The 24,740-nt window shown below is 36.7% G+C and overlaps 1 pseudogene; it reads right to left on the bottom strand.

Annotated features, from left to right (window-relative positions):
• Positions 1–23,670: 23,670 nt before the first annotated feature.
• LOC121857586 lies at positions 23,671–24,585 on the bottom strand (annotated as a pseudogene).
• Between the last annotated feature and the right edge of the window lie 155 nt (positions 24,586–24,740).

Here is a 24,740-nt window from a genome sequence, read left to right as displayed (position 1 = left end):
CCAGAGAAAGTCCAGACCTGACCTCACATTAGCCAGGTCAAATGTAACCCTCGAGCCCAACTCAAGGGGCCACAAATCAACCAGGGCCTCTCATGTCACATGGCCCCATTTGATGACTTCTCCAGAACTTATAGTCTCTGAAAACGTCCAGACCTGACCCTACATTAGCGAGGGCAAATGTAAGGAGACCCTTCGCCGCCCCCTCCGGGATCAGCTCAACCTGGACGTCCTTCCCAATATATAGGACGTGCTGTCCTCCCTCGTGACTATTCGCAGAGGGAGAGTTGTCTTGTAACAAGGTGGCCAGCTACTACACCACCAGGCCTGCTCGAGAGAAGTCAGGGGCTGGAGGCAGCCGCCTCCCGTCACCTCCAGTCGCCTCCGTCAGGACCGAGACCTCCCGGGCGCCCAGCTAAGCAGCTCCCCATAGAGACAACCCAGGACTACCTGCTAGGCCTCCCTAGGTCACGTGAGTGTTGTCAGAGCTTCCATGTGGATGAGTTACCACGTGGGAAGTGTATTCATTTCATGTTCCGAGAATCAGAGTGTCTAGTAACGTAATATGATGTCCTAGTAACGTAAACATAATGTCCTAGTAACCTCAATAGAAGGTGTTATTACGTGTGTCCATGTCATGTTCGTAATTAATAAAGAGTTGTAACGGCAGTGTTTGAGAAGTCGCCTTTAAGAACGTAATAGATGTGTATTGACGTATAAGATACGATAAGTGTACTGACAGTGTAAATATCTATCACGGCCACGCTACCAAAGTCTTCCTTTCTTTTTATACTCTTATGCTATCAATATTCTACCTATATGTAATCTTCTTCTTGTGAGTTTTGTCTCATTATATTAGTTTATGTAAATCAACTTTGGTAATTCGCCAGACCCTTGTCAACTGAGGGTCATCCTTGAATGAGTAACAGTTGGTTTGTTCGTAATTTCTGTCATTGCGTGAGTAGCGATCGCTGGCAACTCAGGGGTATATAAACTTGGGTGAGCTGGAGGATCAAACCTCCCGTAACGCCGTCCAACTTCGTTGTCCTACAGGTATGTAGATGTGTTCCCTAGCCATTCAGTATGATTCAGTCAATTGTAGTGATTATCAGTGTTCATGCTTTAACAGTGGAATTGTCATTCACCCAGTGTAAGAAGTAATATAAAGTAAATGTCGTCTGCCGTTGCGAGACGAAAGATTTGTTTGTGTTGTCATCATGCTTCCCCAACCTCCCGTAACGCCGTCCAACTTCGTTGTACTGCAGATCAAGGGTGGGCTTAATTGAAAGTTTGAAACCCCAACACGATCACCTTGGCAGATATTCAACAGTGATCAATATATGGGCGATGGCGCTGGATTCGCATGATTAATCTGCTCCACACTGCCTCGTGGAGCCAGACCCAAGATTCGCCATGTGTCTAGCTACCACCGGCACAGCCACAGTCGTGAGCCCCAGTAATCCTACCCTGGGACGCCTCTGGAAGTTATATGTCCACAGTGTTGTTGTATGTGTATGGGGGGTAATTGTGGAATAAATATCCCATGTTGCATAGTGGACCCATGTATGAGTTGGTTTCAGTTATAACATGTTGTGTGTTGTGAGTGCATCTCATATGCACTACCAACAGTTAGTGAAGTATCATATAGAAGTTGTAATGTCTGTAATGAAATGTAATTTGCGGTTGAGTAAAGCCAATATTATTAACATATGACTCCAAGGCAACTGCCTTGGAGTCTATCAGGGGTATTAATTTCCCGCAGTAACACCTTTATTTCCGTCCAAGGGACCTGATATCAGAATTGCAATACCCATGTGCCTAGACACCTCGACATGCTACCAAAAAGAACTGAGGTTATGTAGTAAACCAATGAACTGCAGTAAGTAGAAAGAAAAATTGAAAGAACTTAGACATGTTATGGTTTCACCCTTCCTTCCCCTTATCGATCTGGTCAATGAATAACCTAACCCAATGCCTAGTCCACTCTGCCCGCTACCTAACGAACTACAGCCCAGAGGGGGTCTGGTGGCAGCAACCCTTAGAAATTAAGAATAGAGTTAAGTTATCCCCTTAGACTTAGTGACCCCACATCTGGCAGTATACTCGTATAGCTATAAGGAAAAGCTTCCAATTTTAGTTACATCTTGAAGTCATGTATTAGTTCAGATGAACCAACGAGAAATTGACTCACTAGATTCACAAACATTTTCTTGAAAATGAGAAACTTGAAAATATAACTCACTGACTAACTGAATGGAGACTGTAATGTTGTTATTAATTATTGTGTGGTGGTACTTTTGATCACGAAGGAATTTGTATACAGCACAGTACAGTATATGAGTTTTAGAAACCGGAGAGAGACTCCATTCAATCTTGTGGTCATGTTTTTTATCAGGTATTTCTTGTTTATAAGATCCGTGGTGATGGAAAATAAAACCTTAATAATTATTTGGTGTTTGCTGTTCACCTCATCCTCTCAACACTGGCTGGTTGAGAGCAAAACTTATTGCTTTCTTAGTTACATGTAGAATACTTCCTTTTTACTAAGTAGTGATAGGATTTTTTTTAAGAAGCGAAAGCTAGCTGTTGAATGTGTCAATTAATCACTGAAGGGATGGTATGATAGGGAAAAGACAAGGCCACTGCAGTGATTAACGTCGCCTGCCACGCTGATGTTTATGAAGCTATAATAATTGTGTTTTAAGATATTTAAGGTGACTAGGTAGTGTAGTTGTTGGTGCAGTGCAGTTGTGTTGACAGGTGGTGACGTCTCTAAATATTTAGAGGATGTAGGTATCAATTTTTGGTAACGTAACAATTTCTCTAATCCGGAATGTGTGTCTGGGGTATTTGAAAAACTTTCCTCAATTCGTTTTACACGTACAGTCAGTACACGGGGATTGATAATCTCACCATAAACAGTTGATTGCATTAAAATAAACCTTGATACGAGTGATAAGATACATAAATCATAATTTTCAGTTGATTAAGAGAGAGAACGTAACTTTGTACGGTATGAGTTTAGTGTTCTGTTAGACGATATAAACCTCGACGGGGTCATTTATAAATTTAGTCACCAGGAAGGTGTGCATACTTTTATTAATTTTATAAGAATTTTGAACAAACTGGACCCAAATATGGTTGATGTGCGGTGTCTCAGGTGTTTGACAAGCTAATATTATGGCTTCGTTTTTATGTAAATTTTTATTGGAGTAATATTTTTTTAATCTTGAGAATAATCTGATATCTTGTGCTGATGATGTTCTTACCTGTGGTAACGGCATGGTGCACGCACAATAAAATCTATTCTTTTCTCAGTTTTTCGTCCAATGGAAATCAATGAAATATAAAACTTTTATCACGCAGTCTCTAGTTTGATATGCATCCAGATAGGGCTCATCTGTCAGGCATTGTAATAGACCTTCATACCACGATGGCCAGCTGTTAACTGATGTCCCACACCGAGCCGACGACAGTATGATATTTGTAATCTTATCAGCTAATATCACATTCGATATCTATATGAATCATTCATGAGAGATCTGAGTCTATATGTTAACACTTTGACCACAAAAAAATGCATAAAATAATCACACCATTCTCATTAAAAAGGCTAGAATTATCTACAATTCATCCACAATTTAGTAAACATAATTTACAAAAACTGTTCACTGAAAACGACATCACTAGTTGTCAATTACAAGAAACACTGACAATTGTTTATTGAATCTACCTCACTCAGGACCAATACTTAATAACAATAATGTAAAGCATCTGTATTATACATATTTGAAAATCCATATCTGGGTAAAACACCTTAAAACTGGAGGACTCGAGTTCATTCTTCCGTGGATCATAACATTTGGAAACGAAGATTGACAACTCAGAGTGTAGTAGGTGGAAGTGTGGGAGGTGTACATAGACAATGCAGGTATACAAACTATGTAGAGACAGCAGAGACAGAATCTACACCCAAATTACTTGTTCACTTGGCAGTTGGGATTTCTGATTCTGTGATGCACAATATGTTATATCCTCTTTTACACGTATAGTAAAAATAGGGAAATTAACAAGAATGCAAGCATATGACCTTAACGAAACAGAGCACTGCTGGATCCTTATATTCTAGAGCAGTGGTTCTTAACGTTTTTACTACCACGCCTCCTCTAGGAATTGGTCCTTCCCTCCACGCCCCCCTTGCATTTATGAACAAAACATAAGGCACGTGTAAGGTAAGATAAACATCACCACGTGCTCATGAACACCACAACATCATGATAATCACAACCACATGATCAATAACAAACATATGATCGTAAAGTTCGTAAACACTACAAGTGACTACAATCATACATGATCATAAACACCACCATATCATTAACAAACATCACATGATCATAAACACCACATGATTATTAACAAACATCAATGATCACAACATAATCATAAGCACCACTACATGATCATAAACACCACCACATAATTATTAAGTAAATATTAACAAACACCACAACATTATAGTAAACACATCATGATCATAAACACATGATTATTAAGAAACAAATCAATATCATCATAAATACAACTTTACAATAACCACCTGTTACCACCACATGATTTTAAGCACCACCAACTTCTGATAAAATACAAAAGGAATTTAAAACTTGCAAATAACAAACATAAGAACATAAGAACATAAGAAAATAAGGAGTCTGCAATAGGCCGGTTGGCCTGTGCATGGCAGCTCCTGTCGAGAATTACTACCACTCTCTATCATCCATGAATCTATCTAGCCTCCTTTTGAAACTTTCCAGCATTCCAGCATTTACTACAAAGTTGCTAAGCTTGTTCCACTCGTCCACCACCCTATTTGTGAACCAGTTTTTTCCTATCTCCCTCCTAAACCTAAACTTATCCAACTTGAATCCGTTGCTCCGAGTCCTATCCTGCTCGGATATTATAAGAACCTTATCTATATCCCCTTTATTGATTCCTTTCACCCACTTAATACTTCTATCATATCTCCCCGCACTCTTCGTTCCGGAATCATTTTTGTCATTCTTCGCTGCACCGACTCTAGTGAATTTATATCCATTCTATAATAGGGGCACCAGAACTGAACCGCATAATCGAGGTGCGGCCTGACTAGCGCAAGATATAGTTGTAATAAGACCTCTGCACTCTTGTTACTTACACTTCTAGATATTAAAACCCAATACTCTGTTTGCCTTATTTCGAACATTAACGCACTGTTTTCTAGGCCGTAGGTCCGGGCTTACAAGTACCCCTAGGTCTCTTTCACAAGTCGACTTCTCTAGGTTGATGTTGTTAAGGCTGTATGCATTATCAGTATTTGTTCTTGCTGGTGTTGAATTTCATTTGCCATTTTTCAGACCACCCCTGCAGTATATTTAGATCCTCCTGTAATGCATTTGCATCCTGCCCTGAATTAATCTGCCGCCCTATTTTGGTGTCATCCGCAAACTTGCTTATGTCACTGCTGATCCCAGTATCTAGATCGTTTATGTAGATTATGAACAAGAGTGGGCCTAGTACTGACCCCTGAGGAACCCCACTGGTTGCACGGCCCCACTCAGATTTAACACCATCTACGCTGACCCTCTGCGTTCTATCGGTGAGCCATGATTTTATTCAATTTAAAACTTTCCCCTCGATACCATGAGCCTTAATTTTTCTGAGAAGCCTCTGATGCGGTACTCTGTCAAATGCTTTGCTAGAGTCTAAGTAAATAACATCGTAATTTTCATCATTATCTACTACCTCGAAGAAAGGTCAGCAGATTTGTTAGACAAGATTTTCCCTTTGTAAACCCATGTTGAGAGTCGTAGATTAATTTGCTTTTCTCTAGATGCGATCGGATGCTATCTGCTATAATTGATTCAAGAAATTTCCCCACTACTGACTTCAAAATGATCGGCCGGTAATTTGACGCTGATGCTCTGTCTCCCTTTTTGAATATGGGTACTACATTTGCCTGTTTCCACAAGTCTAATGATTTTGTAAATAAGTTTACGAGGGGTCCGCTAATCTGTTCCCTACACTCTTTCAAGACTCGAGGGAAAATTTCATCCGGCCCTGGGGATTTTGTTTTCTTTAGTTTATTTATCTTCTTAAGAACATCCTCTTTTCTGATAGTGATATTCTTTAATTTCTCTTCTTCCTTTCCCTTAAATATCAGTTCCACCTCTGGAATTTCATCTCAAATTTCTTCTGTGAAAACTGATAAGAAGTAGCTGTTCAATGCTTTGCTCATGTCTTCACTGCCATTTATCAATTCTCCCCTCCCTGACTTTAAAGGCCCAACTTTGTCCTTGACCTTTGTCCTATATACCTGGAAAAATCCCTTGGGATTCGCCTTGGATTCTCTTGCTATTTTGATTTCATAGTCTCTCTTGCTTTCCTTTCTAACACTCCTAGATAGTTCATTATACCTATTTCTGAGCTGCTCCTCCCTCCCTTTTTAATTTCTTATATATTCCTTTCTTTATTCCTATGTCATGTTTAAGTTTTCTGTCATCCACCTTGGCTCATTCTTATTTGACCTAATTTTTCTGTATGGTATATTTTGTTCTGTGCTTTATGTAGTATACTAGTAAATATATTATAGAAGTCATGTGATCAATTGTTGTGTCATCTATGACCTCACCCCCTTCCTACTGGGACTGACTGTTCCTAGGTGACCTCACCTAGATACCTTCTAGCTCCTGATAATCCGCCAACCGAAAGTTTGGGGACTCTGACCATATTGTCATTGTTTTTCGTTTCCCAATTTAGGGTGAACCTGATTTCTCTGTGATCACTGTTACCTAGTTCTTCCCCTACTGTGATAATATTTTCTTTATTTGTTAATACTAGGTCTAATATATTGTCACCTCTAGTAGGTTCTGTAATTAGTTGTTTCAAAAAATTGTCCTGTACTGCGTCTAGGAAGTCTTCAGATTCATAGTCACCTACAATGTTGTCCCAGTCAATATTTCTGAAGTTGAAATTCCCCATAAAGCATAGGTTGTTATATTTTGCTGCCCTACTCATTTCCTGCCATATGGGCTGAGCTGCTTCTTTGCCAAGACTTGGGGGCCTGTAAATCACTCTCATGATTAGATTTTCTTTCCTTCCGTGATTTCTACCCATACAGACTCGGTGCCTATTTCACCCTTTATTGAATTATTAATACAACATTTTAATGTATCCTTGACGAAGAGTGCGACCCCTCCCCCTTCCTACCTTCCCTGTCTTTGTGAAAAAGGTTGTACCCTTCTATGTGGTACTCTGATAAAAAAAAAAATTCCTCGCCAGATTCATCTAAGTTTCGGTGATTGCTATGACGTCTACATTCTCGGTACATACAACCGCTCTCGGCAAGTCTATTTTATTTCTAACGCTCCTACTGTTTGTATATTTTTTTTTTTTTTATTATTTATTGGGCACTCCCCTACATCCTTGTGTAAGGTGAAGCGCAGAAGCGTTTACAGTGCCCAACAGGGAAGCATGCTAAGTTCATGCTTGCTTTTATGTCTCATGAGTTAAGAGCGTAGAAGCCTGAAGAGTCAAGGGAATAGAAGCCTGAAGAGTCAATGGTTTATGTCATCAAGTTATTGGAAGCTCCAACAACTTGTCCCCGAATACGAATTCGCAACTTTCGATTTACACCAGGTACCTACTTTACTGCTAGGTGAACAGGGACTAATGGGGGCTAGGAAGTATGTCCAAACAACTTCCACCGGCCCTGGAATCGAACTGTTTGTATAGTATGCATTTAAACCTACCCTTCCCTGGTCTTGTTTTACTCCTTGTCCTGAGTTACTAATTTTATTTCCCAGGACCTGCTTGTTTTTTGACTCCCTCTTTCCCCGACCTCTCTCTACTGGCGAAACCCCCCCTTTGGAGTGACAATTTCACGCTCCAGGGATGCAGACAACGTCTTTACCCCCTCACGAGACATCACATGCGTGTTCACAATTCACCAATAAACTTATGGTTGCTTACTACTTTTAGGTAAATATAACAACTGGGATAAAACATACCTCAACAGCCTTAACTGAATAAATGTGAGAGAAGAGGAATTATTGCCACGGACGTGTGCAGAAGACTGGGAGAGAACGGGCTCACCAATCACCAACGAGCAGTATACAGGTCCAGGACGAGTTAACCCCCCCCCCCCATGGGTTTCGAGGGATTGGGTGGGGGGTCAATAAGTACAGAAAACAGTAAGCCCTAAGTCAAAAAATTAGCCTATAGAAAACTGAAGTTATATGGCGAAATTTTTCATTTTTTCATAAACTTCTCAATATTAGCCCACGCTCTTATTAAGAGAATAAAAACTATAATTATAAATAGAGAAATTCCTACTTTTTCCCTAGGGCTTGCGCCCCCCCTAGAAATTACTGCCGCCCCCCAGGTTAAGAACCACTGTTCTAGAGTGTGTAAAAAAAGATCTCCCACCATAGGTAATGAATTACGTGTAGGAATATCACATAGTTTTATATAGTAACTTATATCTGATCTAAAGTAACATTATTTAATGATATATAAGACTTCTTGCAAGAGGGAGAACAATATAAATGACAACTTTTTGTAAGTCCTACACTATTTCGCATCACTTGCTGTAGCTAAAGAATTAAACCTGTTACAAATACATTGAACAAAGTAGGTATGACTTTCACCTGACATAATATGTTGGCATAAAAGAGTAAGATGAGTCAGTTTAAAGCAGAAAAGTTTTCATCATCAATGGCAGAGACGCGGTGAGTCGGTCAGGATTCTTTGTTTGGTGTGTCATATTGTATAAGACTGAAAAGGTGCTGAAATTTTTTTTACTGACTGTACATGAACACTGCAGGTACATAATGCAAATAAACAATACAAGCTTATAATGCTAATAAACAATGCAGGTATATAATGCTAATAAGCATTGCAGGTATATTATGCAAATAGACAATGCGGTTATATAATGCAAATAGACAATGCAGGTATACAATGCAAATAAACAATGCAGGTAAACATATAATGGTAAACATAAACAGTAAGTCATATGATATTTCACTGTTAGTATTAACTATTGATGATCTTTGACGTACGTGTGTGTGTGTGTGTGTGTGTGTGTGTCTAACGTCTGAGTGAAACAGTACACTAAAGTGTGTTAAGGATGAAACAGTGTATCTAACATTATAAGGGATCATTTTCAACCATAAAATGTTGGCTAAGGCAGTGAGCAATCCATAATTTATAACATTATGACTCAACACGGGTTGAAACGTTAAATACCTCATCAAAGTTATCAGGAGCCGGGATATGATCCATATTATCTAAGGAAATCTGTACTCCTCGTGGCCATAGTTTAGGGGTGCTGTACCTGTAGCTAAAACATGTTTAAAATTTGATTACGGCCAATTTATGTCGTGTGAAGACTTGTTTCAACCATACCACTGTTAAGTACCTTGTGTTGTTAATACAACTTGTTATTGTACAGTAGTAACTAAACTTTCTTTTCTCTTGAATAAGAATTTGGAGAAAACGGAAAATATCAACAAATTTATGGGATATCTCCAGACAAAAATTCGTATTCCTTATACGTATATTGTCACTGTGTCCCTTACTAAATAGTCAAAAGTTTTTGGATCTAGTATATAATAACTACAGAACCTTAATAAACATAACTTTGTGAAAGTTTGAAAAAAATTAAGTTTAAGAAACACAAATTAAGGCCTAAACTAAGGGGCCAAGGAAAACAACTTTATTTGCCTTCTGGTTAATCCGGGCCTGCATGCCATGAGTGTCGGGCTAACCTAGAACATGACAACACGATGAAAGACTCCCTCACACACCCCGACAGCTCAGTATACAACAAACCTCTCTCTGGAGTCACTGCAACATGTCACTGGTTCCGTCGAGTTTCCGGTGGTCTTAGTGAGTATGGAGCACTACCTGTATGTATATTATGTATGTTGTATGTATACCATATATGTACTCAATTTATATACATTACTTCTCTAGTCAGTAGCGCGTGGCAATGCCCCTGTTTCATGTCACCACACGCTTAGATAAATGTGCCTGGCGACATCTGGAAGCTGCTAATGTACCACTTACCACAGTCACCTGAGAGGTCAGAGAAAGGTCAGTTGACCCATATAGGAGTGTAGGGACTTCCTGTGCTTGTAAGCACACCCTTGTATATTTCCGTTGAATAGAACCTACAGAACACTACAGGTGTTTATGTTCGCTCCTGTAGTTAGAACTAATTATCCCGAACATCTCCACTACCCATTTTGTTTGGAAAAAAGGAAGTTCATGGCTCAGGTCCTGTACTTGTTTACCCTGAGTTTCTCGCCAATTTTAATACAGCTTCAGAGATCGGTAGGATGTATAGGGTGAGGGAACACAACTTATAGACCATCAAAGCGGGACAGTTGTGTTGATTCTGTCTTGGTGCTGTTGTTGTTTCTAGAGCTGTTGTTGGTGTTGATGTTTTTTCCTTCATTATGCTCCTCAGGAAAATATGAACACAGTACTAGTACCATGATGTAGGAAGCTTGATGCTACCAACCATCTCCTCTCAGTAACAGCAGAATTTCTTATGACCATTATCGGGCCTTCAGGGAGAAAGGTGCACGGCTCATGTGAACATTCCTTTTGGGAGTTCTTGACACTGCTATAGTTAGAGGTCTTTGAAGGATAAGAAAACCTCTTTCAAGTCCCCCAACTTACATTAATTTGTTTTTCTTCAATGTTGCAGTTACAATCAAGTGCCAAGTAGTTACAATAATGTGTCTAGTGACAAAAATGTGTCAAGTAGTTACAATAATTTTGCAAGTAGTTACAATAAGGTTTCAAGTGGTGACAATGTCTCAAGTCGTTACAATAATGTATCAAATAGTTACAATAATGTGCCAAGTAGTTACAATAATGTGTCAATTAGTTGCAATAATGTGTATAGGTTTATTAAAAGCATAAATTTATATATAATTTATTAACATATTAGTGGTAAAACTAATATATAATGTAGTGGAGATATGAGAATATAATGACAGATAATAAATATATAAATATGATGCAGCTTAGCTCAAGTTTCGTGATTGTGGCATAAAGTGCAATTAAGCGTTGAATTTGTGACTGTTTTAGCTCTTGGTCACGAGACATGGATTGTGGCCCAGTGAACGTCAGAGTTGTCGTAGAGCAACAGTCTCCGGCGTCCTCACTGTGAAAGTCGTGGAAGACGAGGTAGGAATGAGGTATGTGGGTGCCGCTGTCCAGGGAGTACACGTGGTGGTGGTGGACCATCTGGCCACTAGGTCGTTTGTGGAGTACCGCCACTGTACCTGGTAGTGGTGCAGGTTGTCTGTGGTGGACACCTCCTCCCTACAGAACACGAAAGCTTCCTCCAGATAGATAATATTGACCGACGTGCCGTTAACAATGACTGCTTGAGCTGACGACTCGTCGTGGAGGGGAAGCGAGGTGGAAAGGGACGCCAGGGAGAAAACGAGCACTGCAGTGACGAACCTCGCCTGCATGTTGATGTTGTGATGGGGTGACATGTTGACACCTTCTGTTGGTATTGTTAACTATAATAATATTGAAGCTTAGATCCTCTTCTCTCTATTGTATGTTGAAGAGATATGTGACTTGAGGAGAAATTTTGACTGGTATATAAATGATCGGGGTGCTCTGAGTTGCCGAGTTTCACAGTGACATGTTATCAGTGGTGGCGAGGGAAAGCTCCCGCCGCCTTCATTTTAGACACTTCCCTTTACATATTATTGTCCCGGACACGGCGTGATGTATAAGGTGTAGGTGCACTACAATAACGGTCTCCGTCCCTGTGTCCGCCCCGAAATATTATGGGAGTAAGATTTTTTTTTTTGTCAATTTATCAACACTTTTGTCCCGACTTATGTTAATTCTATTTTATTTGTCAATCAAGTGACCCATTCCCCAATTATGAAATTGTATACTTTTAGCATTCCTGTTGATAAGCTCTTTCATTAAACCTTTGATTATTATTATAATTATTATTATTATTATAAATATATATGTATAAGGAATACGAGTTTTTGTCTTTAGATATCCCATAATTTTGTTGATATTTTCCGTTTTCTCCAAATTCTTATTCAAGAGAAAACAAAGTATAGTTACAACTGTACAATAACAAGGTGTGTTAACAACGCAAGGTACTTAACAGTGGTATGGTTGTAACAAGTCTTCACACGACATAAATTAGGCATAAACAAATTTTAAACATGATTTACCTACAGTTACAGCATCCCTAAACTATGGCCACGAGGAGTAAAGACTTCCTTAGATAATATAAGAACATAAGAATGGAGGAAACTGCAGCGGGCCTATTGGCCCATACTGGGCAGTCCCCTTTACACCCAACCCCTATTGCTCATATAAGCATCCAACTTATGTTTGAAGCTATTCAGCGTATTCGAGTTAATGATGATATTTGGTAACTTGTTCCATTCATCCACCACTCTGTTTCCAAACCAGTGTTTACCTATTTCCCGCCTAAATCTAAATTTGTCTAATTTAAAACCATTGTTACGAGTTTGCTCCTGGTTGGATAGTTTAAGTACCTGTGTAATGTCCCCTTTGTTTAGCCCTGCCTTCCACTTGTACACCTCTATCAGGTCGCCCCTCGCTCTAAGTCTCTCGAGGGAGTGCAAATTAAGATGCTTTAACCTGTCTCTATACTCAAGGTTCCTAATGCCCGGGATTAGTCTTGTCATTCTCCTCTGAATTCTTTCCAGGAATTCTATATCCATTCTGTAATACGGTGACCAGAACTGAACTGCGTAATCCAGGTGTGGTCTCACAAGAGCAAGATACAGTTTTAGGATGACCTCGCTAGTCTTGTAACTAACACTCCTTTGTATTAGCCTTGTTACGAGCAAAAACACATTGTTTACTTGGCTTAAGGTTCCTACTTATCATTACTTGGATCATATCCCGGCTCCTGATAACTTTGATGAGGTATTGAACGTTTCAACCCCTGTGTTGAGTCATAATGTTATAAATTATGGATTGCTCACTACCTTCGCCAACATTTTATGGTTGAAAATGATCCCTTATAATGTTAGGTACACTGTTTCATCCTTAACACACTTTACTGTACTGTTTCACTCAGACAATACACACACACACACACACACACACAAACACAGAGACACACACACACACACACACACGCACACACCTGGCGCTGCTCAGCAGCAGCCACGTCAACTGTTATGTTGGCCCATACCAACTCCCTCCCCTGAACCCTCCTCCCCACCGGAATACCAACAAGTTCTCGCCAGAAGCTACTATTTCATTTGGGAAAGGAATGGAACCAGTGTTGAATAGTGGTAAACAGTGCTTAAGTCAGTGAAAAGCAACTGGGCAGTTAAGTCTGAGCCAAGCTAACCTTCACACAGTGAGGTCCCAGGTACCCAGTGATAATTCCCCTGAGACTCCACGATAGGGAGGCCTGGGACCACACCTCACCCACTTGAGTGAGTGAAGTCATGTGAAGTTCCTCATAACACCATCTGCGAGGGAATTACTACACCACATGATGCCCCTCATAACACCATCTGTGAGGGAATTACTACACCACATCAGGCCCCACATAACACCATCTGTGAGGGAATTACTACATCATCAGGCCCCCCATACACCATCTGTAAGGGAACTACTACATCATCAGACCCCTCGTAACACCATCTGTGAGGGAACTACTACACCACATCAAGCCCCTCATAACACCACCTGTGAGGGAACTAGTACTCCACGTGATGCCCCTCATAACGCCATCTGTGAGGGAGTTACTACACTACGTGTCTGCTGTTCAACACCTCAGCTCACATGATCTACGTGTAAAAACATTAATCTGTATGTTCGCTGTATATGTTCCTTCACCTTTCTCTAATGAAGGCTTTTGTTAAACCACCAATGTATGTAATAAATCATTTATGTCCAATGTATATTTTCAGCCTTCGGGCTGCAAACTTTTTCAATAAACCGTTTATTATTATTATTATTATTATTATTATTATTATTATTATTATTATTATTATTATTATTATTATTATTATTATTATTACACACACCTTACCCACTTGAGTGAGAGAAGTCCTGTGACAACAGACCACGTGGTGTCCCCATAACTCTACGACACCCCGTAGTGAATGAGTTGCTACAGCATCATGTGAAGTTCCTCATGTGAGGGAATTACTACACCACGCGATGCTCCTCATAACACCATCTGTGAGGGAATTATTACACCACATCAGGCCCCTCATACACCATCTGTGAGGGAATTACTAAACCACCTCAGGCCCCTCATAACACCATCTGTGAGGGAATTACTACATCATCAGGCCCCTCGTAACGCCATCTGTGAGGGAATTACTACACCACGTCAAGCCCCTCATAACACCACCTGTGAGGGAATTATTACACCACATCAGGCCTCTCATACACCATCTGTGAAGGAATTACTACACCACATCAGGCCCCTCATAACACCATCTGAGAGGGAATTACTACATCATTAGGTCCCTCGTAACACCATCTGTGAGGGAATTACTAAACCACGTGTCTGCTGTTCAACACCCTCAGCTCACACATGATCTACGTGTGTAAACATTAACTGTATGATCACTGTATATGTTCCTTCACCTTTCTAATGAAGGCTTTTGTTAAACCACCAATGTATGTAATAAGTCATTTATGTCCACGTATATTTTCAGCCTTTGGGCTGCAAACTTTTTCAATAATCCGTTTATTATTATTATTATTATTCATTATTATTACATACACACACACACACACACACACACACACACACACGCACACACGCACACACGTACGTCAAAGATCATTAATAGTTAATACTAACAGTGAAATATCATATGACTTACTGTTTATATTTAATGTTATATGTTTACCTGCATTGTTTATTTACATAATATACCTCTATTGTCAATTTGCATTATATGCCTGCATTGTCTATTTGCATAATATACCTGCAATGCTTATTAGCATTATATACCTAAATTGTTTATTAACATTATATACCTGTATTGTTTATTTGGATTTTGCACCTGCATTGCGCATGTACAGTCAGTAAAATAAAATATCAGCACCTTTTCAGTCTTATACAATATGATACACTGAACAAAGAATCCTGACCGACTCACCGAGTCTCTGCCATTGATGATGAAAACATTTCTGCTTTAAACTGACTCATCTTATTCTTTTATGCCAACATATTATGTCAGGTAAAAGTCATACCTACATTGTTCAATGTATTTGTAACAAGTATAATTCTTTAGCTACAGCAAGTGATGCGAAATAGTGTAGGACTTACAAAAAGTTGTCATTTATATTGTTCTCCCTCTTGCAAGAAGTCTTATATATCATTAAATAGTGTTACTTTAGATCAGATATAAGTTACTGTATAAAACTATGTGATATTCCTACACGTAATTCATTACCTATGGTGGGAGATTTTTTTTACACACTGTAGAATATAAGAATCCAGCAGTGCTTTGTTTCGTTAAGGTCATGTGCTTGCATTCTTGTTAATTTGCCTATTTTTACTATACGTGATATAGAGGATATAACATATTGTGCATCACAGAATCAGAAATCCCAACTGCCAAGTGAACAAGTAATTTGGGTGTAGATTCTTTTTCTGCTGTCTCTACATTGCTTGTATACCTGCATTGTCTATGTACACCTCCCACACTTCCACATGCTACACACCGAGTTCTCAATCTTCGTTTCCAAATGCTATGATCCACAGAAGAATAAACTCGAGTCCTCCTGTTTTAAGGTGTTTTACCCGGTTATTAAGTATAGGTCCTGAGTGAGGTAGATTCACTAAACAACTGTCAGTGTTTCTTGTAATTGACAACTCGTGATGTCGTTTTCAGTGAACAGTTATTGGAAATTATGTTTACTAAATTGTAGATGAATTGTAGATAATTTTACCCTTTTTAATGAAAATAGTGTGATTATTTTATGCATTTGTTTTTTTGTGTGGTCCAAGTGTTAACATATAGACTCAGAGCTCTCATGAATGATTCATATAGATATCGAATGTGATATTAGCTGATAAGATTACAAATATCATACCCTTAACAGGGTCAGTGAGAGCTATAATGTTAAACACAGGTCTTGTTAAATAATTTCACAAATTTAACATGAACTTGTTACTCCTAAGATTTTTAACAACTATTTTAACAATAATTCAATGATGACGAGATGTCACACGTGAGGGGACCTACCAAGGTCTTCACACCCAAGTTATAATAAAAGGGCTACGTTGAGGAATAATTCTCTTCATTGTGTCAGAAGTATTATTCTTTTTTTCTTTTTTGGGGGGCATTCTTTCATAGTACACTTTCACCAACAATTAAAATTGGAATATGTTGACCACCAGTTGGTATCTAACCTTTTAATCCTTTCCAAATTCCGCTTTTAAACACAACGATTCTCTTATCATCTGGAGCTACCGTGACATGAGCACATCATGCTATTACTAGATCAAATCATTCAGAAGCAATCCAAAGTCTTGCTTTAACTATTTTTTTAGGAATTTATTTTTCCGCTCTGCAAGCTTTTGAATATGTAGAAGCTTCATTTACAATTGCAGACTCTGTAGATGTAGATGTTGTATGATTATATTTATATATCTTTATCTATTGATGAGGAGGTTAATTAATTTTTTAATATAACAAGTATATTTGGCTTCCAACCAAAAAGTCTAGAATTTCTAGAAAAATTAATTTTCATTATATTTATTGTATCTCAACAACTTTTGTAATTAGATCTGTAGTTATAATCCTTGCTTCTATTTTGTCAAAAAAGCTTATTACAGATCGAGAAAAAAACTCCCCATTTGAGTGTGGATTTGATCCTAAAGGCTCAGCACGACTTCCTTTTTCTTTACGATTCTTTTTAATTGCAGTTATTTTCTTGATTTTTGATGTAGAAATCACTCTTTTACTTCCCCTTGCTTCAATTATTCATTTAACAAACATATTTTCTTGGGCTCTTACAGGGGTTTTATTTTTATTGATTTTGCTTTTTGGGTTTTACTATGAATGACACCAAGGTGTCTTAGAATGATCCTACTAGAGCTATATTCAATTTATGATTTATGAGTTGAATTCATAAGGTGTTTTTATAAACTAGCTTTAAGATTAAAAAGCGAAGTATCGCACTTAGTTTCGGCCTAAGCTTTGATCTTTTGTAGATCTTTAATCTTTGAAAGAAGCCAAAATAGAGGCCCATCACTGTTAATGATGAAACTGGATTTTATATCCCTTTCAAGGAAATGTTTATGCCAAAAAACGAAGCTTCTAACTTCATTTTAAGCGGTTGAATTCCGTTTATATTTCGTTTTTATAGTGTAAATAACACGCTACATTTTCGTTGTAGAACTGAAGTATTAACTTCTAAAAATTTTGATTACAAAAAAATTCGATTTTGGTTAAACAAGATGTGTTTTTGGTTATGAAATTTTTACTTACAGGCAAATTTGCCACCGTTGCTGCTTCAAAGCAAATTTCTAATCTTAAATTATATAAGTAAATTATGATAAAAAATACAACAATTACCCAGAATAGAAACCTTTTTATATAAATTCTCACACCCCTACTCTGAGAAACTTGAAGGCACCCTGATTGATGCATAACGTTAGAATACAAACCTTGACCACCAAAATGCTCGGACCATCCATAATCACCAACCTTCATACATGCACCCGCAGTTTTTAACCTAGCGTGATTCAGATTAAATGTAGATAAAAAAGGTATAAACCACATAGACCCTATAAACACAACATTATGCAACCTATAGTTTACACTTATAATATTTAAAAGGTAACCAATTAAAGCACCTAACACTCTTAATGCTAAAGCCAACACTTTAAATGTAAAAGTTAAACAAATTATATATGATTCAGGGAAGATTACCCAAGATAAGAAGGCTCCACCTGTGACACCACCAATTCTCAATCTTATCATTGATCTAGTTATAACAACACTTTTATCGTTAACTTGGCTTATCCTCCTTAAATTAAATAAACCTGTCAAACTGTAATAAACTAAACGAAATCTATAACAAACAGTTAATCCTGTGGCCAAAGCATATAAAATGAAAGCCAATAAATTTATATTTCTTATAAAAGCCACTTCCAAAATTAAATCTTTAGAATAAAACCCTGCCAAAAATGGTATTCCACATAAAGCTAAATTAGCCAAATTTATGCAAGTTCTAGTTAAAGGTATTCTAAAAACTAATCTCCCCATACAACGAATATCTTGATATTCTTTTACAGCATGAATAACTACTCCAGCACATATAAATAACAGTGCTTTGAACAAAGCATGAGCCAATAAATGGAAAAAGGCTAAATCAGCAAAACCGAGAGCTAAAATTCTTAATATAACACCAAGTTGACTTAATGTTGATAAAGCAATAATCTTTTTTAAATCATACTCGAAGTTAGCCCCTAACCCTGCTATAATATTGTTAGACAAGAAATGATTAATAAAACAGATTGAGCTTCTGACCCCATTAAAGCTGGGCTAAAACGAATTAATAAGTAAACACCTGCCGTAACCAGAGTAGAAGAATGGACTAAAGCAGACACTGGAGTAGGAGCTGCCATAGCAGCTGGAAGCCAAGCAGAAAAAGGAATTTGTGCTCTTTTTGTTATAGCTGCTAAGACAACTAAGCACTTTATTAATAACAAATTAGAATCCCTTATATATCTTCTGTACAAAATAAAATTTCAACCCCCTGCTATGAATATCAAAGAAATTCTGAGGAGAATAGCAACGTCACCAACCCGATTAGACACAACTGTTAGTATTCCTGCGTTTGCAGATTTTTCATTTTGGTAAAAAATAACTAATGCATATGATACTAAACCTAGACCATCCCAACCCAACAAGATTCTAATTATATTTGGCCTTACAATTAAAGCACCTATAGATAGTACACAAGGAAGAACTAAATACGTATATGAAGCGATTAAATCTTTTGTCTCCTTCTATATAATCACCTCTGTAAAATAACACTATTGAAGAAATAAAAAGTACAAATCCTAAAAATATGAAAGAAATCCAATCAAAAATTTAAGTCATTACAAATGAAGAAGAATTTAAAGTTATGATTTCCCATTCAATTATTGTTGCACTGTTATAATATAAACTTATGAGAGACAACAAAATGCAACTAAAAGCTCTTCTACATAGAAATACCAACCTAGTTAAATGTATAGTAATATATCAAATCACGGTTTAAAACAAATAACTTATAATTTCGGCACCACAAACCAACGTTTTTATTAAACTATTTAAACCAAAATCTTGGTAAGATTATAACTGTTTTTACAATAAGAACATTTAAAGGCAATCAATGTAATATTAAGACTAAGTATTCAGAAACTTTTCCCGAACAACATGAAAACAATGAATTAAAAAACAGCCCATGCTGTCTTATTGAGTATATATATAAAGTATACGCAGCTCTAAAAAAAGATAGCAAACCAATCCCAAATATGCTAAGTTTTCTTCACTTTACTACACCTAAAATTAATCTGATTTCCCCTAATAAATTAATAGTAGGGGGAGCCGCTATATTACCAATTCTTAATAAAAATCACCATAATCCCGAACTTGGTATAAAATTTAATGAACCTTTATTCACCAGTAATCTTCGACTTCCTAAACGCTCGTAGACTATATTAGCAAGACAAAAAAATCCAGAAGAACATAGTCCATGCCCTACCATAATTACTACGGCTCCAGTTTGGCCTCATCAACCAAAAACCACTAATCCTCTCAATACCAAGCCTATATGAGCTACTGAAGAATAAGCAATCAATGACTTACTATCAACCTGACGTAAACACATGAATCTTACAATTACCCCACCTAAAATTCTGACACTAACTCAAAATCAAGAAAATATTTTATTTTCTTCGGGATACAAGAAAAGCACTCGAATCAAAGCATAACCACCTAATTTTAATAAAACACCAGCCAAAATTATAGACCCAGCTACAGGAGCTTCAACATGGGCCTTAGGAAGTCATAAATGAACTAGATATATAGGAAGCTTTACTACAAAAGCAAAAATTGTGCAAAAATATCACAAAAAGTAATAATATTAGATCTTTCAACCCAAGGAACTAAACCTATCGTTAACCTACCGCCCAATCTGTAAAATCTTAATACAGAAACAAGCAAAGGTAAAGAAGCAAACAACGTATAAAATAATGTATAGACTCCAGCCTGGATTCGCTCAGGTTGGTAACCTCAGCCTAAAATTAAAATTAAAGTAGGAATTAAAGATCTTTCAAACCTAATATAAAACAAAAGATAATCTGTTGCTGAAAACGTTAAAAGTAATGCTAACAACAATAGTAAATTTACAATTAAAAACCCCCTAGGAGAGTTATTTGTTTTTTTAATTCTTTGGCTTGCACAAACAACTAAAGCCATAATCCACATTCTTAACATAATCAGAATAAAACCTAGGTGGTCAGAACCTTATCTTAATCCTAACCCTGAAACAGAAAAATCATGTCCTATAAAACACCTAAAAATAAAACACATTAAAAAATAAAGAAATTTGGATGAACCATCACTCCTTAACAAACGCAATCAATAAAATATTTATAAAAATAAACTTTAACATTGTAATGTTCTAAATCAGAGGTTCTCAACCAGGGGGGGAATTCAGGTTTTCAGGGGGGGGGGGAACTGATTCGGGAGCAAGAGATATGTTCGATGAGAAATCAATCACAGAATTTTGGCCCTTGATGTGCGATTCCTACCCAAAAGTGGCAGAAAGAGCTATCCGTGCATTGCTTCCGTTTGTGTCGACATATCTTTGTGAGTCAGGCTTTTAAACTCTGTTGCAAATTAAAACGAAGCAACGTAGTAGATTAGAGGTAGAAAATGACCTGCGTTGTGCCCTTTCAAGCACTCCTCCGCGTATCCCAGAATTGGCGAAGAAAAAACAATCACAGGTTTCTCATTGACTGTAATCTTCATCTGAATAAAATTAATTATAAATTTACAATATCCTGGTATTCTATTGAAATTTTTGTTTATTGCATTATGCTTCAGTTTGTTCTGTTAAGTAATTCATTATAAATAAAAAAAAAAATATTTTACTTTTATTCAAGTTTTATAAATCCATCAACATTTTCAATTGGCATTTAATTTGTAAAACTCCACTATAAAAATAATCCATGTAAAATTGTAAATGTATATGTACTAATATGGAAAAAATAAAGGATTTTCAGTGTTATATGCATATTATTTGGAATGCACTTTTTGAGGCAGACAATCTTGGAAAGGAGGGGGGGGAATGACATTCTGACATATGGTGAAAGGGGTGCATGGGGCAAACAAGGTTGAGAACCACTGCTCTAAATCTTCTGAAACAATCGTTACCATGAGTCCGCACAATAGAAATCAACAAAGAAAGACCCAAAGCACCTTCACAAGCTGCCATAGTCAAAAAAAATAAAGTGAAATAGGCTTCGATTCCTACTTTAGCTAAACAAATTACTATGACTCAAAAAATGCCTAATATAATAAATTCTAAACTAAGAAGAACTCTAAGTAAATGTTTTCGGTTAGAAACAAAATTTCATAACCCACAGAAAACAACGATAAGAGGAACGAAAATAAACATTAATCTAAGAATTGACATTAGTTTTAATAGTTTAAACCAAAACTTTGGTCTTGTAAACCAAAAATGAAATTTATTTTCTTAAAACTTCAGAGAAAAAAGTAAACTTTTATCTTTAATTCCCAAAACTAATATTTTATTAAACTATTCTCTAAAATCTTATTCTTTATTCTTCCTCTTATTTTTGCAACTTCATTGCTCTTCACACGTCTTATTCATCCTTTATCTATAGGTCTTACATTATTGATACAAACTGTTATGATTTCACTTGCTGCAGGATTAAACAACAGCTCTTTTTGATTCTCATACATTCTTTTTCTTATTTTTTTAGGAGCTATATTAGTGTTATTTATTTATGTTGCCTCTCTTGCTTCTAACAAACAATTCAAATTCTCAGCTACAGCTTTAATAGATATTTCAAGGTTTTCTCTATTTTTAACAGTTTTTGTATTGCTAAAAGACCCTCTTTATGTTACTCCTGATATTTCTATTCTTAGATCGGCAATTTCTTTAGATATGTTTTCACTTGATGCTACTTCTACTCTGGTAAGAACTATTTATTGGCCGCCAACAATATCTTTTACTCTATTCATAGTCCTTTATCTTCTATTAACTCTTATGGTTATTGTAAAAATTGTTAATCTTTATTCAAGGCCACTTCGATTATCCTATTAATGACGACACCTATTCGCAAAAGCTATCTCCTCTTTAAAATTGCTAACGGAGCTTTAGTAGATATACCTATTCCAAGAAATATCTCAACATTCTGAAACTTTGGGTCTTTATTAGGCTTGTGCTTAGTTGTCCAAATTGTTACTGGTCTTTTTCTCGCTATACACTATACTGCTCATATTGATTTAGCTTTCTCTAGTGTTGCTCATATTTGTCGAGATGTAAATTACGGATGACTTCTTCGTACACTCCATGCTAATGGGGCTTCTTTTTTCTTTATTTGTCGCTACTTACATATCGGACTTGGTATATATTACGGATCCTATTTATTTTTTCATGCTTGAATAGTGGGAGTTGTTATTTTATTCATAGTTATAGCAACAGCTTTTCTAGGTTATGTTTTACCTTGGGGTCAAATATCTTTCTGAGGTGCAACAGTTATTACTAACCTTTTTTCTGCTATCCCCTATATTGGGACTGAACTTGTGCAATGAATCTGAGGTGGGTTTGCAGTTGATAATGCAACGCTGACTCGATTTTTTACAATTCATTTTTTGTTACCATTTTTAGTAGCAGCTGCAACTCTTATTCATATCTTGTTTATTCACCAAACTGGAGCTAACAACCCACTTGGAATTGCGAGACATATTGATAAAGTTCCATTTCATCCTTATTTTACTTTTAAAGATGTTGTTGGATTTATAGTTATACTGACTGCACTAATTTTACTAACTCTTCTAAAACCCCTACGTCCTTGGAGACCCTGACAATTTTGTGCCAGCTAACCCACTAGTTACACCAGCACACATTTAACCTGAATAATACTTCTTATTTGCGTATGCCCTCTTGCGGTCAATTCCAAACAAATTGGGGGGAGTAATCGCTCTAGCCACATCAATTGCAATTTTAATAATTTTACCTTTTACCCATACTTCTAAATTTCGAAGACTAACCTTTTATCCTCTTAATCAAATTCTATTTTGATCTTTAATTGCAATTGTTATTCTACTAACCTGAATTGGAGCTCGACCTGTTGAAGATCCTTTTGTTATTACAGGACAAATCCTAACAGAAGTATATTTCCTTTACTCCATTTTTAATCCTCTTTCACTCTTATAATGAGATAACTGCTTGACTGACAGTTTAGTTTATTTAAAACAGATGTTTTGAAAACATCAATAAGGACACTAAAACGTCTTAGCTGCCATTATATTTTCAATATACTAAATTAGTTATAAACTAAATTATAAAACAGTAACATAATATTTGTATCCCTATGAAAAAAATTAAATAATTAAGAGAAACTGGTAAAAATCTTTTTCAAGCTAACCCTATTAACTTATCGTAACGAAGACGAGGAAGAGTTCCTCGAACTCAGATAAATGCAAATCTTATTCCTACCAACTTTGCATAAAAAAGGGGACTAGAGGGTCCCCCACCTAAAAATAATAGTGCGAACAGTGCACTTATGAACAAAATTCTAGCATACTCAGCTATAAAAATTAAAGCGAAACCACCTCTTCTGTACTCAGTATTAAATCCCGACACTAACTCTGATTCACCTTCCGCAAAATCAAAGGGAGTTCGGTTTGTCTCAGCTAAACAAGAAGCAAACCAAATTAAAGCTAACGGCAATGTAACCCACAAAAATCATACACTCTCTTGGTATAAGTTAAAAAGTTCTAGACTGAAACCGCCAACTAAAAAGATAAAAGAAAGCAAAATTAAAGCAAGACTTACTTCATAAGAAATAGTCTGAGCAACGGCACGAAGCCTACCTAACAAAGAATATTTACAATTAGAAGCTCAGCCAGCTCTTATAGTCGAATAAACTCCTAATCTTAAACAACACAAGAAAAAAAGTACTCCTATATTTAAATTTATTATTCCAACTTCATAAGGAATTACTAGCCACACAATTAATGCAGTAAACAAACTTAAATCAGGTGAAGCATAATATGGAAGAAAATTAGATTTTACAGGTACGGTTTGCTCTTTAGTAAATAACTTCACAGCATCCGCAAAGGGTTGTAGCAGCCCAATAAAACCAACTTTATTTGGTCCTTTACGAATTTGGATGTACCCCAAAATTTTACGTTCTAGCAAAGTAACAAATGCGACACCTACAAGAACACAAATAATTAAAATTAAATAACTCACAAATATAACTAAAGCTATCACAAACTGTTTTATTCAAACATTTTTGAATAAATGTTTATTGTTTATAGAAAACTCTATCTAATTAGATCCTAAGTCTAATGCATCATATCTGCCAAAGTAATATAGTTAATCTACACTTAAAAATTATTTTAATTACTAAATCCTTTCGTACTAAAGTAATTCTT

This window comes from Homarus americanus, unplaced genomic scaffold (assembly GCF_018991925.1).
Source record: "Homarus americanus isolate GMGI-L3 unplaced genomic scaffold, GMGI_Hamer_2.0 scaffold15453, whole genome shotgun sequence".
NCBI lineage: Eukaryota > Metazoa > Arthropoda > Malacostraca > Decapoda > Nephropidae > Homarus > Homarus americanus.
Note: the sequence above shows the minus strand (reverse complement) of the source record. Positions and strands in the feature narration are given on the sequence as shown.